At 40.4% G+C, this 17,559-nt stretch overlaps 1 protein-coding gene and 1 pseudogene across 5 annotated transcripts in view; both read right to left on the reverse strand.

Moving 5' to 3' along the window:
- The window catches only part of GALNT18 (polypeptide N-acetylgalactosaminyltransferase 18), a 346,555-nt gene that overhangs the window by 68,974 nt on the left and 260,022 nt on the right, over positions 1-17,559 (reverse strand). The gene's annotated exons all lie outside the window — the stretch shown is intronic.
- On the reverse strand, positions 1,415-3,122 carry LOC132493211 (60 kDa heat shock protein, mitochondrial-like; annotated as a pseudogene).

Raw genomic sequence — 17,559 nt, forward strand, 5'->3', positions numbered from 1 at the left:
GGGTCTTCACTTAAAGAGATTTGCCCTTTTCATACACATCAAAATGAATTGTCAGCTTGGGTTTCATCGCTGATAGGTACCTACAGCAAACGCACATTAAAAATGGGATTTACAAAAGAGATAAGCATTGCAGTATAGCAGAACTGCAGGGGACCTAACAGATTACCTTTCATTTCCCACCTGAGGTTCAAGGTCACATGATAATATAGAAGCACAGTAGGAAATGTTTCCAAGACCTCTGCCTCTTGAGAGATGGGAGGACATTGTGGTTAGAGAACAGGGGTTAAACAGTCTTGGTGTCAAATCCTACATTTCCCATTTGCTAGATTGGTGACTTCAGACATTTCATTTCACTTTCTAATATTCAGTTTTCTTGTCTGTGCAATGTGTCACAAAAACAACACATTGCAAAAGTAGTTGTGAGGATCAAATGAGAGAATTTCAACACCTAGCCCAAGTTTAGAGCCCACTAAGTGTGAGGTATAACTATTATCAGTGTAAGATTCCATTGATGATAAGATTCACCACCGCTGTAATAAGAACTTTTCAGGGCAGGAGGAAACACCACATTCTGCTGAGCTCGAGATTTATATATCCACCTGCCTACATGTCACCTCCACGTGTGTATCTCTCAGGCATCGCAAGCTTACCTTGTCCAAAACCAAGTTCTTGATTTCCTTCCCTGCCTCCCCAGCTGTCCCTTCGTCTTCCCCTCATCCATCTAATAGCCCACGCCTGAAACCTACATAAATAATTATGTAACTCAGCCATAATTATGTTCTCTTCCTCCTCCTTCACAGCCAGTAATGCATCAGCAAATACAGTCAGTTCTACCTCCTAAATATAGCTTAAATTTAATCACATCTCTCAGTATGCACAGACAACATTCTGGTCCAATTATTCTTGTGTAGACAACTCTATCAATAGCCTTTTTTTAAAAAAAATCAGGAATGTACAAATGTCCTTATTCAAAAATACAAAGTAAATTATCTGTAGGCGTGGACAATGACAGCAGTAAACCATTCTATGTTGTCAACTGAAACCAGTAACTGATGGTTATAGTGATTTTCTTTTTTTTTTTGCGGTACGCGGGCCTCTCACTGTTGTGGCCTCTCCCGTCGCGGAGCACAGGCTCCGGACGCACAGGCTCAGCGGCCATGGCTCAAGGGCCCAGCCGCTTTGCGGCACATGGGATCTTCCCGGACCAGGCACGAACCCGTGTCCCCTGCATCGGCAGGCGGACTCTCAACCACTGTGCCACCAGGGAAGCCCCTATAGTGATTTTCTTAAACATCAGCCAGCCTTTTCTTCAGTCATCTCCTTCAGCTGACCTCTCTTAAAGTTACTGGTGAGGAACACTGCCTTGAGCTTCCTTTCACAGCTCATTAATGATGGTAAAGCACTATTCTAGGAATTAGGACATGCCACCTCCCATCCCACCTCCCATCCCACCCATTCCGCCCATTCCAGGATCCTTCTCTTCTTTAGGAATTTCTGTGACTAGGACTTCTGCTGTAGTTAACAGAGAGGCCACTCCAGCAGCATCCAGTAATGCACTTCTTACAACCTTAGTTGGATCGGTGATTCCTTTTTCCACCATATTCACAACATCTCCAAGCATAGCGTCATAAGCAACTTCTGAAGAACTCTGCAAAATTTTCTCAACTTCAACACCTGCATTCTTAGCAGTGGTCATTGCAGGAATTTTGAGTGTTTTAAAAATAATTTCTATACTAATTTTTTGATCTTCATTAGCTGGAGTTTTGAATCCAAGGCTGGAAGGCACTGAAGCAGGGCACAGCCCCCTCCCAAAACAATGCCTTCTTCAACAGCAGCTCACGTAGCATTAAGGGCATCTGTAACTCTGTCTTTCTTTTCATTCACTTCAATGTCACTTGTCCCACCAACATTTAGCACAGCAACACCATCTGAGAGTTTTGCCAGACGTTCATTCAGTTTTACCTTTTCATATTCACTAGCTGTAATATCTAACTGCTCGATGATTTCTTGAATACACTTTTCAATTTGAGCCTTGTCACCTTTTCCTTTCAAGAGCATGGCATCATCTTTGGTCACAATGATCTCTCCAACTTTTCCTAAGTCATGAGGCTGAACATCTTCACGATTTAGAGTTAGCCCTTCTTCTCTAAAAACTGTACCACCAGTAGCAATAGCCATGTCTTTAAGCTGGTTCTTTCTGTTGTCACCAAGACCTGGAGCTTTGACTGCTACAACCTGAAGACCAACTTTCAGCCTATTCAAAACGAGTGTACTTAGAGCTTTTCCATCCACATCTTCAGCAATTATGACGAAGGGCTTATGGTGAGCACTGGCAATTTCAAGAGCAGGAACAATGGACTGGACACCGAAATTTTCTTTTCACTCAACAGAACATAGGCATCTTGGAATTCACATTTCTGACCTTTTGATGTATTAATAAAGTATGCAGAGATATACCCTCTATCAAACTTCATGCCTTCAATAATTTCTAATTTGTCATTCAGTGTTTTTCCATCCTTTACTGTGATAACGCACTTTCTTCCAACCTTTTTCATCGCATCAGAAATGATGGTGCCAATTTCTTCGTCTCCATTTGTAGAAATCGTAGTAACCTGGGCTATCTCTTCTGGGGTTGCCACAGGTTTAAACTGCTTCTTAAGTTCAGCAATTATAGCATCAACAGCTAACATCACACCTCTCCTGATTTCCACTGGATTAGCACCTTTGCTAATCTTCTCGAAGCCTTCCTCGGCGATAGAGCGTGCCAGTACAGTAGCAGTAGTGGTGCCATCCCCAGCCTCTTCGTTTGTGTTATTGGCAACACCTCGAACAAGTTTAGCGCCAATATTTTTATATTTATCTTTTAAGTCAATGGACGTTGCAACAGTCACACCATCTTTTGTCACTTTGGGACTTCCCCAACTCTGTTCACTAATCACTGTCCTTCCCTTTGGCTCCATAGTAACGGCTACAGCATCAGCTAAAAGGTCTACACCTTGAAGCATTAAGGCTCGGGCATCCGCACCAAATTTTACATCTTTGGCATAAGCCCGAGTGAGATGAGAAGCCAGTGCCCTGGACACTGGCCTCATCTGGTGAAGGACTGTGGGTAATCGAAGCATTTTTGTGGGGTGGTGGCACGGCTTGCGGGCGACGAGACAGGCTGTCAGCAGCGAGTGAGGGACAGACTGCAGGGCACACACAGCAATGAGCCCGTGTCCCCTCCCTCCGCCTATCAATAGCCTTCTAATAAGTTTTTTTGCTTGTTTGTGAGTTTGTTGCTGTCCAATCCATCTTCTAAAATTATAAATCAGATCATGTCCCTTCTCTGCTTTAATTCAATTCAACCATTATTTATTTAGTATTTCCTTCCTTTGTGCTGGGAGCTATAATATGTGCTGGGGGCTGTAATATGAGATGGGAATTTTGTCACTGAACGAAACCTACAAAGCCCATGAGTTTTTGGAACTTACATTCTGTGTTTTTCATTGTGTCTCTCTGACCCCGAAAATTCATATGTTGAAGCCTTATCACCAGCCCCCCACCATGTGACTGTATTGGAGACAGAGCCTCTAAAGATGTGATGAAGGTCAAATAAAGTTGTAAGGGCTGAATCCTGATCAGACACAACTGGTGTCCTTATAAGAAGAGGAAGGGACCGTAGAGCTCTCTCTCTACCATGTAGGGCACAGCAGGATGGTGGCTGTCTGGAAGCCAGGAAGAGAGCTCTCACCAGAATCTGACCATGCTGGTTCCCTGATCTCAGACTTTCAGCCTTCAGAATTGTGAGAAAATAAACTTCTGTTGTTTAAGCCATCCAGTCTATGGTATTTTGTTATGACAGCCGGAATGAACTAATACAGCACTCATTACAATTTGTAACTATACATCTATTCTTTGTTCCCTTTTATCAGCTGTCTGTCCCGTTATACCATCAGCTCCAAGAGGGAAGGGGCTGTGTTTACTTTTTAAACATTGTATGCCAAATATTAAGCATGTAATTTTTTTTGGGGGGGGGTATGTGGGCCTCTCACTGTTGTGGCCTCTCCCGTTGCGAAGCACAGGCTCCAGACGCGCAGGCCCAGCAGCCATGGCTCACGGGCCCAGCCGCTCCGCGGCATGTGGGATCTTCCCGGACCAGGGCACGAACCCGTGTCCCCTGCATCGGCAGGCATCGGACTCTCAACCACTGCGCCCCCAGGGAAGCCCAAGCATGTAATTTTAAGCATTACATGCTCCATGTTAAACATCGTATGCCCAATGTCACCTATGGCAGGCGCCTACCAAATAACGTTAAATGAATGAAATTGCATTAAATGTACATATAAAATTATAAGTTAAGTGATCATGTCCTGGTTTGCCCATGACAACATTGGTTCATGCCTGCTGGTCTAGTGTAACACTTAGTGGTATCCTCTTTTACTTTCAAAAGTGTTCTGATTTGGATAATAAATTGTAATTTATTTATATATTTATTATTTATCTATATGTGCCAAATTTATTAGGCACAACCTGATTTTAGAAACACTGAAACCCAAGAGAAGCATCTGCCTTGAAATCATAGTATTACTAATATTTTCTCTCCCCTACGCCATGATTTCTTTATAGGACTACCAATTCTAAGGCAGTGAAAATGACACACACCATCAAGACCTTCACTCACTGGGGAGCAGCATTTGAAGTAGGCATAATGAATAAAGCCAGACACACTGCATGGAGTGTGGCCAGCACTAAGCAAGGAAAGAGGTCCCGTTCCTTAGACTATCCAAAACTAGAGAGAGAGCCCAGACACAGAGAGAGACAGGACCTCGGGGAGTAAATGTCTCCTGGGGGTGTTACTGGGGGTAACTCTCTTCAGGGCTGACTTTATGTGCAGGTAAGCCCGCTTGATGGAAAAACTTGTGTGTAGGGATAATTTCTGTAAACCATCGTTGGTAAGCACTGGGAAATTTTACTCATCAGGATCTTGCCCCTTGCATCGCTTTACAAAGTGAAGAGCATTTGCAATGGGAGTAGATGTCTCTTAATTCCCCTTCTGCAATTTCAGATTTGTGAGTATGAGGATTTTTCAAAAGAAAACCACAACACTGTTTGGATGGTGATCATGCTGATACAGATGCTGATGCTGAAGAGGATGAGGGGGAGGAGGAAGAAGAGGAGGAAGAGAGGAGGAGGGGGAGGAGAGGGAGAGGAAGGGGAGGTGGAGGAGGAAGAGGAAGGGGAGGAGGAGGGGGAGGAGGAAGAGAGGGGGAGGGGGAGGGGAGGGAGAGGAAGGGGAGGAGGAAGGGGAGGAGGAGGAAGAGGAAGGGGAGGAGGAGGAAGAGGAAGGGGAGGAGGAGGGAGAGGAGGAAGAGAGGGGGAGGGGGAGGGGAGGGGGAGGAAGGGGAGGAGAAAGAGGAGGAGGTGGGGGAGAAGGAAGGGGGGGCAGTCCCTGCTCAGTTTCTATCATTCTGAGGAGCTGATTCTGGCCTTGCCTGGTGGTCCCTTCATGGAAAATTGGAAACACGATGTAATGGTGGCAAAGAAGTTACCTTCCAAGGGCACAATACAAAGCAGCAGGCAGACTCAATTAAAGAAAGACAAAATACAAAACAAAAAAAGAATAAGAAAAGGAGTGAGAAACTGACTCTCTGGAGCTTTAACATCCATTGCTGGCTCCCAGGTTTTTTACGCTTTTGCTCTTGCTTTTTTCCCCAAATCAGGAAATTATACATTGAGACATTACTATTATCTAATCCACAGCCTATAATCAAATTCCATTAATGGTCCCAATAATGGCCTTTATAGCTATTTTCCACCTTGGTCCCAACTTTTCAACAAGGTAAAATTTTCTTCAGCTTGGCTCTCAAACCCCTTTATCAATTGTTACCTCTTCTCTGCAGCTTATTAATCTTACTTTGCTATGGCTCTCTCATTGAACACAATTAAAGAAACATAAGTGTGAAGACCCTTCCAGAATAAAATTGTCCATGGGTCCTCTCCTTCTGCTCCCCACCATTTCTAGGTAATTGCTTCATTATGTACTTTTTTAATTGCTTTGTACTTTAGGGATTAATTTTGCACTTATCTTTACTAACCGTAAAACTTTTACAACGTACTGTTTAAGCTGTGTCTGTTTTGCGGCTGCTTTGTAATTGCAGAGTCACTGCGTGGCTGGTAAGGTAAAGATAATGTGCTATGGCAAAGAGCCTTCCTCTCAATGTTTTCAGATACCTTCTGGCTACCCAGCATGGCAGAATAATTGGTTCTGGGCTGCTTGGGGCGCTAAGCTCCCCTCCCATATGGAGATCGCAAGCAGAGAAGACCCCGATCCTGGGGGTTTAGGCTTCATAGGCCCCAGGATGCTCAGACCTCAAGGGCCCTGGGAATTTCAGGCCCCACGGTCCCAGGAGGCCACGCTTAGTGGCACACATTCCAACAGAGCAGGGCTGGCTACAGCTGACCACCTAGAAAGACAATGTCAACTCCTCTCTCAAGGTCAAGTCCATATTTTCCCAGGGCCCTTGCACTTGGCCTGTGCCTGAGAGCAGTTTTCAAGGAATCCCTCTCCCTCCATTCTTGGTCAAATAAAATCTCTAAACTCCTTGCTCCCTCAATCCTTCCTTTGAAATCTGTATTCTATCACCACCCCTTGACCCCAACTGTCCCCTCAAAGGCTTCTTCCACTTGCATCTGGATGCCCTTTCTCCACTCATATTCTCACAGTACAGGGTTTTAGAGGCTTAGGCATCAGACAGAACCGTGTTCAAATCCCAGCTCCACCAAACTCTTTCTATGTGGGACCTGGGCAACTGTCTCAACCTCTCTGAGCCTTAGTCTTCTCATCTGTAAAATGAGGATAATAATTCTAGCCTCTTGTGGTTCTCAGGACGAAATGACATACAGCATAAAACTCACCAGGATGTAAGCTCTAAGAGGGTACAATGTAGACAATCCTGTTCATCACTCTATGCCCAGCGCTCAGCACACTGTCCAGTATTAAATAAATAAAAGCACCAAGCACAAAGTAAACAATGAATAAATGGTACCTATTATCATTAGTGGTCATCTAACCATGACTAGTGCAATCCTGAAATGCTTCCCATGTCACCTGTGATTTTCCACCAACCCAGCTCTTTTCTAGTCAATTCTTCTCTGTAACTATGGGCATCACGCTGCCACCTGCCCCATTTCCTATGCCCATGCTCAATTCTAAAATCTCTTTCTAGTTCAGACTTTCATCCTCTCTGGGCTCCTCCATCCTCTTACCTTCAGTGGGCACACAGAGGGCACCTGATCCCCTGTCTCACCTCCAAATCTTCTCTTTACCTTTAGTTCTGGCTTCTTGCTGAAGTCAAGATCCGGGTATTACATTTCTCCCCTAATGCCAAGTGCAGAACACAAGCAGCATAATAAATGTTCACTGTGTACATAAATAGATGGACGAATAATGCGAGCTTTCTGGTTATTTCCATTGTTATTTCTAATACCAAACTTGCCCCATTTTTACCCACAAACCAACTCTCTACACCAAAGACCCCTTTCTTAGTCAATGGTACCCCCAAATCTCTCAGCATCTGGGCTTGAAATCTCAATGCCATCTTTGTCAAACTTTAATAACTCATTTATAAGGACCATGAAAGGCTACATCTTGACCTCCAATGAGCACTCAGACCACTATCAGCATCTCACACAGTGCTAAGGGAACACATGGACAATGCCTCAGCAAAAGTTTTGAGTCAGGCTTCCCTGGTGGCACAGTGGTTGAGAGTCCGCCTGCCGATGCAGGGGACGCGGGTTCGTGCCCCAGTCCGGGAAGATCTCACATGCCGCAGAGCAGCTGGGCCCGTGAGCCATGGCCACTGAGCCTGTGCATCTGGAGCCTCAGCTCCATGACGGGAGAGGCCACAACAGTCAAGAGGCCCACGTACCAAAAAAAAAAAAAAAGTTTTGAGTCACTGGGAAAATGCCCTTAGGAAAAACAAAAGCCTGCAACCTTGAAACCTGTGTCTCATGTCTTGAAATCCTTGGCCTCACAAGACGGCATAGATGAATAGTTATTCCACTGTACAGCTTGCAGCCTCCTGTAGGCTCTATTTACCCCATGACAGCAGCTGAAGGACAATGCCACGGCAGATCCCAGTTCACGAAAGAATGATACAAAAACGGTGGCAGCCCACGACACCCTCCACCCCAGGCCCCCCTCCACCCCTGAAGGATGTGTTGCCCTAAGCTCGCGGGTTATTCTGAACTCTAGCTCCAGCTGGCTTGGACCAACCATAACATTTAGAAGCAACAGAGACTAAAATCCAATTTAAGGTGTTTAATTTTCTCTGTCTCCAGGGACAGGGGGTGGGTCAGAGAATCTGCTTGTATGCTTTCTATGATATGTTGCTTCTGGTGGTCTCCTGAGACCTTTCCAGTTGAGCGAAAACACTGGTGCCCACACCCCTTCTCTTCCTTTTCACGTCTCTGTCACTGTGCTGGCAGAGACTAGTTGATGTACCTAAAATCGTGGTATTTTAATTAGCGTCCTTGTTCTCACCCAAGGCTGGGTGAGAACAACCATGATGTCAGCAATGAGCTTACTCAGCCTTCTAAGCCCAAAGCCTCTGGGGAGAACCGTGTGGTCCCTCGGGTGCTTCAGTATCCTGCAGGCTTGACAAGCACACATACACTTGCTTGGGCCTCTTTCACTAGTAATTTTAGCAAAGTCTCTAGCCATTTAACCCTAGATATATTTTGTAAAAGTTTCAAATAATGGCGATGCCTGTTCTGGGCAGTTGCTATATCCCCTACTTTGCTTTCTCTTCCTCCTCTGTGTCTCTGGCTCCCTGAACCCAGGTTTCTGACCTCCTGTTACCAGCTCTTCTCATTTGGCAGTTCTTCAATCTACCTCCTTTCTGACACTCTGGACTCTGGCTTTCAGCTCAGCTCTTGTCTCTGTCACCCTCTCCAGTTTTGATGTCTCCTGCGACCTCAGGTGAAGATACTGCGTGATACTGTCTGAATCCGGCCCCATCTCCCATGAGGGATTTGGGCTGAATCCTCAAGCACTGAAACGGTGCTGTGGTCCTTTTCCAAAGTGATGCTGACCCAGGTTAGCTCCTGAAATTAAACTCTATGCCATGGACAATTTTAAACCCTGAAGGCAGAGGTGGGTGAGCATCGTGACACAGTGATAAGGTATGAACCTTGAAACCACTCAGGCTGGTTTTTATCTTGAGTGATTTGGGGAGGCATTTTATCCTATTACTTCCAGCTTCCTAACTTACAAAATGGGGATAACAACGCGGACCTCATGGGACTTACATAAAAATTAACGAGATAGGGCTTCCCTGGTGGCGCAGTGGTTAAGAGTCCACCTGCCGATGCAGGGGACACAGGTTTGTGCCCCGGTCCGGGAGGATCCCACATGCCGCGGAGCGGCTGGGCCCGTGAGCCATGGCCGCTGAGCCTGCACGTCCGGAGCCTGTGCTCCACAGCGGGAGAGGCCACAACAGTGAGAGGCCCGCGTACCGCAAAAAAAAAAAAAAAAAAAAAAATTAACGAGATAATATAAACAAAGTGATGTGTCAATAGCATCCAATAAATGGAAGTTCATCCTCTCATTATTGTTATGATTAATAATATTATCATCATCTTCCAGACTTGTGGCCTAATACCGCTACCAACTGTGGAGCATGTATCTGCTTTATGAAATAATAATCTTCTTTTGTTGCCCAATAGTTGATGCCACTAAACCAACTCTTAGACATTTCAGACCTAGAAAGGCCAATGTTAGTAACCAAGGAAATGTCTGCCTGGACTCTCCCAGTAATAGGTCATCCACCATAAGTTCACTTTTTCCTTTTACTTCAGTCACTGAGGAAAATGTTGGACAAGCCAGGATGAGCAAAGAGCCCACCGAAGGCCACCCGCTGGATTGCCAATGACCACTCTTTTTCTCCATCTGATGGCTCTACCTTGTCTGTCACTGGCCCTCTGTTTTAGCCCCAGGTTACAGATCCCAGCCTTAGAGTTCAGCCATAGTCATGTTCTTTCTCAGCTGTCACTTTGCACGTGTCACCTCAACTCTCTGGAATACCTGTCCTCCTCTTCCCATCTGAATAACACACCTTCATTGCTTAGGCCCAGCCTAAATGCTGTCTCCTTTGTGAAGCCTCACCCAGCTCCCAGCGGTAGAGGGGTCACTCCCTCTTGGGTGCTACTGTAAATCACACAGCATCTTTCATCCTTGCCATTTTGATCCTGAGCACTGGGTTATGCCTTACTTAGTGCTTCAATCCAAATTATATTCACAAGGATGAATTTTCATCCAGGAAGTATTTTCTGGAATAAATGTCATTAAGGGACTTTAATTCTCTTGGTCAATTTTCTATATAATGTAATTAAAATATATTTCCTTTTATGCTAATTTTCTATTTTATTTTACTAGACTTATTTTCATGGGGTTAATACTTTTTGCATTGATTTTACAACTAAGATATGACTTATCTATCAGTAATTTTTAAATCTACATCTTTTTTACAATTATGGCCTCCATCACAGAGTTTTCTGTTGTGGTCATGATTTCAACCAAGCTTAGTTTTCCTGAATCAAATTTTGCAGGCGTAAATTATATTACTATTCATTTCTTCAATCAATTTTTTAGCTTTTAAAATTTTTACTGTGTTCATTTTTGTTTGTTGCTTTAGTTCGTGTTGATCTTTACTACTACTCATAATTTAGAAAAAGAATAATAGTTTGCATTTTTTGTTTTTTTTTAATTTTTTTTTTAGAACTCTCACAAGAAATAGTGTCAGCAGTTTCTCTGAGTTGTATACTTACTACAGTCGCCATTGGTAGATCAAAAAACACAGAAGTCCTTAAAGTCACAATAGAGGAAGGGGTCAAAACATCCTGTTTAAGCTCATGACATTTTCTATAATCTGTTAGATTAGTATCGATACTTAGAAGATGGGGAGGTGGTTGTCTCTCCCGCTAGACTGAGGGCCACTCAAAGACAGGGTCTATGTCATTCACCTCCAGTTTCCCAGCACCTGGCAAGAATGAATGAATGAATACACACATAAATGAATCCACAAGGAGATCATGAGAAATCTGATCTGATTTCTTACTGAAAGCCACTACACTATGCCTATCTATATAAGGCATAATGGTTTCTGAAGCCACTCTTCCTGGGTTGAAATCTCAGCTTTACCATTTTCTTTTAACATCTTTATTGGAGTATAATTGCTTTACAATGGTGTGTTAGTTTCTGCTTTATAACAAAGTGAATCAGCTATACATCAGTATACATATATCCCCATATCTCCTCCCTCTTGCGTCTCCCTCCCACCCTCCCTATCCCACCCCTCTATGTGAACACAAAGCACCGAGCTGATCTCCCTGTGTTATGAAGCTGCTTCCGACTAGCTATCTATTTTACATGTGGTAGTGTATATATGTCCTACCCTTTTCCTAGGGCAAGTTATATCACTTCTCTGTGCTTCAGTATACCCTCCTGGAAGTGGGGGTAATAAAAGATTCTACATCACAAGGTTGCTGCAAGGATTAAGGGAGTTAATACATGTAAAGCACTTAGGACAGTAGCTCACATATAATTACTGCTACACTACGATTAACTATTAGTATTTCGGTCATAAATCTCATCTCTTTCTAGTAATACCGAGGGGTGGTCATGTTCATGTCCTATTATAGGGAGCTCATGATTCCATTAGGCATCTCTTCCTTTTTATGATTCCAATATTTGTTTCTCATATTGAATTGATAACTACATCCATTATAGCTTCCACCCCACTGTTCATGGCTCTAACCTTCTGAGATATATAGAATAAATTCTCTTACACTTGACCGGCCTTCAAATTTGAAATCTGTTCATTGAGCACATACTAGGTTCCAAGCATCAGTGTGAAAATTAAGTAGCCATAAATCTTGACATTAAGTATTTTAAAGTCCAGATAGGAAGGAAGTGGGAAAGGTGATATTTCTGTCTCTCACAGATCTTCTCTTCCTTTGAATCCAAGATCTCCATGATACACAGTTGGCAAGCCAGAATCCAACTTACAAACTTAATATAACTTACAAACATTTTTAAGTTTGAACTTACAAACAATATAAAGGCTACATAATTAAAATTGTGTGATATTAGTATATGACTACACTAACAGATTAATGGAACTAGAATAGAAAATCCAGAAACAGACCCAAATATGTATGGCAATTTAGTCTATGATAAAGGTAGTATTGCAAACCAGTGAGGAAAAGATGTAATTTTAAATAGAAGGTGTTAGGATAACTGGATGGCCATATAGAAAAATAAGACATTGGGTCCATTCCTCACACCATACATCAGGATCAATTCTGAATGAATCAGAGATTAAAATGTAAAAAATACAACCATACAAGTATTAGAAAAAAACATAGGCGAATTTTTCTTTACCCTGATAGTGGGTAACCTTTACTCTGACTAAACTCTGGAAGCAAGAAGGAAAAAGACTTTTGCTTACATTAAAAACAAAAACAAAAACAAAAACTTGCATGGCAAAAAAAACACCAGAAGAAAAATCAAAAGACAAGTAACAAAAAACAAGTAACACACTGAGAGAAAATATTTGCAATGTATATGATAGGTAAAGTATTACCATCCCTAACGTGTAAAGAGACTCTAAAAATAAAGATTAACAATCCTGCAGGAAAATGGGCCAAAGATATGAAAAGCTCATGGAAAAAAGAAATGCAAATGGCCTTAATCATGTGAAAAGCTGTTCAACCTAGGTCTTAATAAGCGAAATGCAAATTAAAACTACTCTGAAAGCCACTTCTCATCTGTCAGATTGGCAACACCCCAAATATTCCACAACATACTTTGTTAGTTGACTGTGAGGAAACAGGCACCTTCATCATTCCTGGTGGGAAAAACACTACCCCTCTGGAAGGATATTTGATGATGTCCAGCAAAATTACACATGTATTTGCCCTTTGACCTCACAATTTCACTTTCAGGAACCTATTCAGACAATAATCCAGAAAAATATGAAAAACTGTATGCACAAGACAATTCATTGTAGCACTATGCCCTCAACAAGAAACTGGTAGAATAAACCATGGAATGTGCATGCATTGGAATACCATGCAGCTATGAAAAAAACAGTAAGGAATACCCCTATATACTACTATAAAGTAGTCTTCAGAAAAAAATTTATATAATAAAAAACCAAAATAGTGAAAAGTGTGCATAGCATACTACCATTTATCTAAGAAAGAGGAAATGTAAATATATACATATTCCCTTTTATTTTTTTAAAGTGTAAAGTAAAGCAAAATGTTTATGTTAGAGGTAGCAGTGAAACAGGATAAAGAGACAGCAAGACATTAAGTACCTTGTGATAAAAGTACGCGCATACTGCCTATTAAATATTCTTGCTACAAAATCGAACCTACATCTCTAGGTCTAACTAGCAATGTAGAAGAAATATATGGAACAGAAGGACATGTTAGATGATATCAGGGGAATGCAATCAGGAAAATCTAGACTGTGGGAGTCTCCACAGGACAAATAACCTGATCTCTCTAAAAATAAATTACAAGGAGAAAAAAGAGATGGAGAAAGAAATCCAGTAGATTAATAGAGACTTGCAAGATATATTAATCAACTGGATCTTGATTCAAGAAACAATTGTAAAACAAAGTAAAAAAATGTTATGAGAGAATTGGGGGAAATTTGAACACTGATTGAATATTTGATGGTATTAAGGAATTCTTTTCAGTACTTTTAGGATGGAAATAGTATTGTGATCATGTTTCTTTTAAAAAGTTCTTCTCTATTTTATTTTATTTTTATTTATTTATTTTTTTTGTGGTATGCGGGCCTCTCACTGTTGTGGCCTCCCCCGTTGCGGAGCACAGGCTCCGGATGCGCAGGCCCAGCGGCCATGGCTCACGGGCCCAGCCGCTCCGCGGCATATGGGATCCTCCCAGACCGGGGCACGAACCCGTATCCCCTGCATCGGCAGGCGGACTCTCAACCACTGCGCCACCAGGGAGGCCCTTCTTCTCTATTTTAGATGCATAATGAAAAATTTTTTGATGATATAATGTCTGAGATTTGCTTCAAAATAACTGGAGTTGGGGAGGATTGGGTAGGGACAGAGATTAAAACCAAATTGTCCATGAGTTGATAATGTTGATACTGGGTGATGGATGCAAGGGGATATATTATACTATTCTCTCTATTTTTGGATATGTTTGAAGTTGTTCATAATAAAGAGGTTTTTAAAAAAATCCCATTTATGATAAAATATTTGGGATATGGAGTACAATATCCTAGATATTATATTACATGTTTTAGAGGACATTTGTACCTAAATTCTAAGGTTCTAAATTCCTTTCCTATATGAGGGACCACATCATGTGTAATACTTGGGCCCATGGAACCTAAAAGGGTCCCTGACCCCTGGCAGCTAAGTAAGCATGGGCTATAATCTAGGTTTAGCCAATTGTATGCTCTAACACAGTACTTTGAATTTTGGTGACTGTCACCAAGCCCCAAGCAATGGGACTTGCTTATAGTAGGACTACAATACTCCTTACAAATTAAAGCATGCTTAAAAAAATAAAGCACTATATGAAATGTATGGTTGTATATTTATGCAACATATACATCTACATGTATAATAATAATAGATATGATCATGTTTAGTATAGAGCACTTTATAGATTACGAAGTACTTAAATTGATTTCTTGTTAACTTCGTTGCTAAAATAATGATTTTAATAATAAGATAATAAACCATAGAATGAATTAACTTTTTTGGCCAATATAAACATTTTAAATTGTATAACACTATTAGGATAATAATATCTGGCTTGCCTATAGCACTTGATTGCTGTGTAAATTAAATAGGATAACCGTAGGGAAAGAGCTTTGAAAATACAGATGTCAAGAAGCTTACCACCTATGTTTTCTTCTAGGAGTTTTACGGTATCAGGTCTTACGCTCAGGTCTTTAATCCATTTTGAGTTAATTTTTGTGTATGGTGTTAGATAATGGTCCAGTTTCATTATTTTGCATATGGCTGTCCAGTTTTTCCAATACTATTTATTGAAGAGATCATCTTTTTTCTGTTGTATATTCTTGGCTCATTAGTTGTAAATTAATTGACCATTTATGCATGAGTTTATTTCTGGGATCACTATTCTGTTCCATTGATCTATGTGTCTGATTTTATGCCAATACCATACTGGTTTTTTTGGGGTTTTTTTTGTGATACGCAGGCCTCTCACTGTTGTGGCCTCTCCTGTTGTGGAGCACAGGCTCCGGATGCGCAGGCTCAGCGGCCATGGCTCACGGGCCCAGCCGCTCCGCGGCATGTGGGATCTTCCCGGACCAGGGCACGAACCCATGTCCCCTGCATCGGCAGGCAGACTCTCAACCACTGCGCCACCAGGGAAGCCCTACCATACTGTTTTGATTTACAATTTTTCTTAAGTGCTATTTTGGTTGCATTTCACATAATGTAATATGTAGTACATTTGTTATCATTCAGTTCAAAATATTTTCAAATTTCTAGTATAATTTCTTCTTTGATCTATGAGTTATTCAGAAATGTTTCACAATTTCCAAAAATATGGCTTCTGCCTATATTTTTTAGTTATGGATTTTTAATTTAATTCCATCGTGGTCAGATAACATGTTTTATATGATGTTACTCCCTTGAAGTTGTTCAATTTTGTAGTTGTTAGATGCAGTGTTGTATATATGCCCATTCGATTCAAACTATTAATTATGTTGGCCTATCAATTACTGGGAAAATTTATTAAAATCCTCAACTACATTAGTGGTGATGTTGATGTCTCCTTGAAATTCTATCCATTTTTACTTTATATAAATTAAAGCTGTGCAATTAGGCACATAAAAACTTATAACTGTTAAATATTCCTGATGGGCTTAACATATTATCATCTTGTAGAAATCTTCCTTATTTATCCTAAAGTATTTTGTAATGGTATTTCTTCTAATATTAACATAACTACAGCAACTTTCTTTTGATTGGTATTTACCTGTTATGACTTCTTCCATTTGTTTACATCTTAACTTTTCTGTATTATTATATTTCAGGCTTATATTGATAAATAGCCTACAGATAATTTTTAAAATCTAGTTTAAAAATGTTAGTCTTTTAATTTGGCCCATGTAAATTTATCATATTTACTGATATATTTGGATTTATTTCTACCATTTTATATGTTTTTTTCTTGTACCACCTTTTTATTTCTCTTTTTACCATTTTCATATTTCATTTTTCACCTCTACTACTTTGGAAGTTATATTTTTTATACATATGATTTTCATGGCCCCCCAAGAAATTTTAATATGGTTAATTTATCAGAATTTAAAGTCAACCAGAATCTTTTCCATCTTCATTAATAATATAAGCATTTTAGGGCACTTTATTTACAATCACCCCTCCCAACTTATTTGCAATTATCATCATACACTGTAGTTTTAATTTGTTTTTATAACCTTGCAATACATTATTTACTATGAATATTTCTTTAGATTTACTCATATATGAGCTAATTATTCTTTTTTTATCTCAGATTTCCTTCTTGGCTCATTTTTCTTATACCTGAAGTATGTCTTTTAAAATTTATTTTATTGAGGATCTGTTAGTAGCAAACTCAGTTTTTGTGTTTCAGAAAATGGCTTTCTTCTTCCCTATTTTTGAAGGATTTTTTAAATTGAGTATACAAATAAAAGTTGATATTTTCTCTCAGCATATTGAAGATACTATTTCATGGTCTTCTGGATTCCATTATTGCCATTGGAAAATCCACTGTTATTCTAATTATCATTAAATTTTAGGTAGTCTATCTTTTCTCCCTGACTGCTGTAAGATCTCCTTTGTCTTTGGCTTTCTGTGGTTCCACTATGATAATGTCTAAGTGTGAATATTTTTGTATTTATCCTGCTTTGGATAGGTTGACTTCCTGAATCTGAGGATTGGTGCCTTTCATCAGTATGGGAACATTTTCAGTCATTATATATTCAAATATCACTTTTGTCTAATCCTATTTCTATCATCTCCATTTGGAATTCTAAGATATTAGACACTCTCTCTCATTTTTACATGTCTCTCAACCTCTTTCTTTCATATTTTTGTTTTTGTCTTCCTGGGGTAATGTTGAATAATTTCTTCAGCTCTGTTTTCCAGTTTACTCAATTTTTTTTCCTTTAACAATATCCAACTAGCTGTTTAATCCATCCATTAAGCTTTCAATTCACATTTTTGTATTTCTCATGTTTGAAATTCTATTTTTATACTAATATGACTGGTCCTTTTTATAGTCCCTTGCTTCTTTCTCATAATTTCAATATCTTTTTATTTATTTAAATATATTATACAACTTATTTGATATCCTACTTCTGATAGATTCAATACTTGAAGACTTTGTAGATCAAATTTGGCTATCTAATGCTTTTGCTGGTGTTTGCTCTTGGTTCTTCTTTTTCCTTTGTCTGTTTCATGATTAAAAACAAAAAACAAAAAACTGAACTCACATTCCTTGGAACTC

This window comes from Mesoplodon densirostris, chromosome 7, assembly GCF_025265405.1.
Source record: "Mesoplodon densirostris isolate mMesDen1 chromosome 7, mMesDen1 primary haplotype, whole genome shotgun sequence".
NCBI lineage: Eukaryota > Metazoa > Chordata > Mammalia > Artiodactyla > Ziphiidae > Mesoplodon > Mesoplodon densirostris.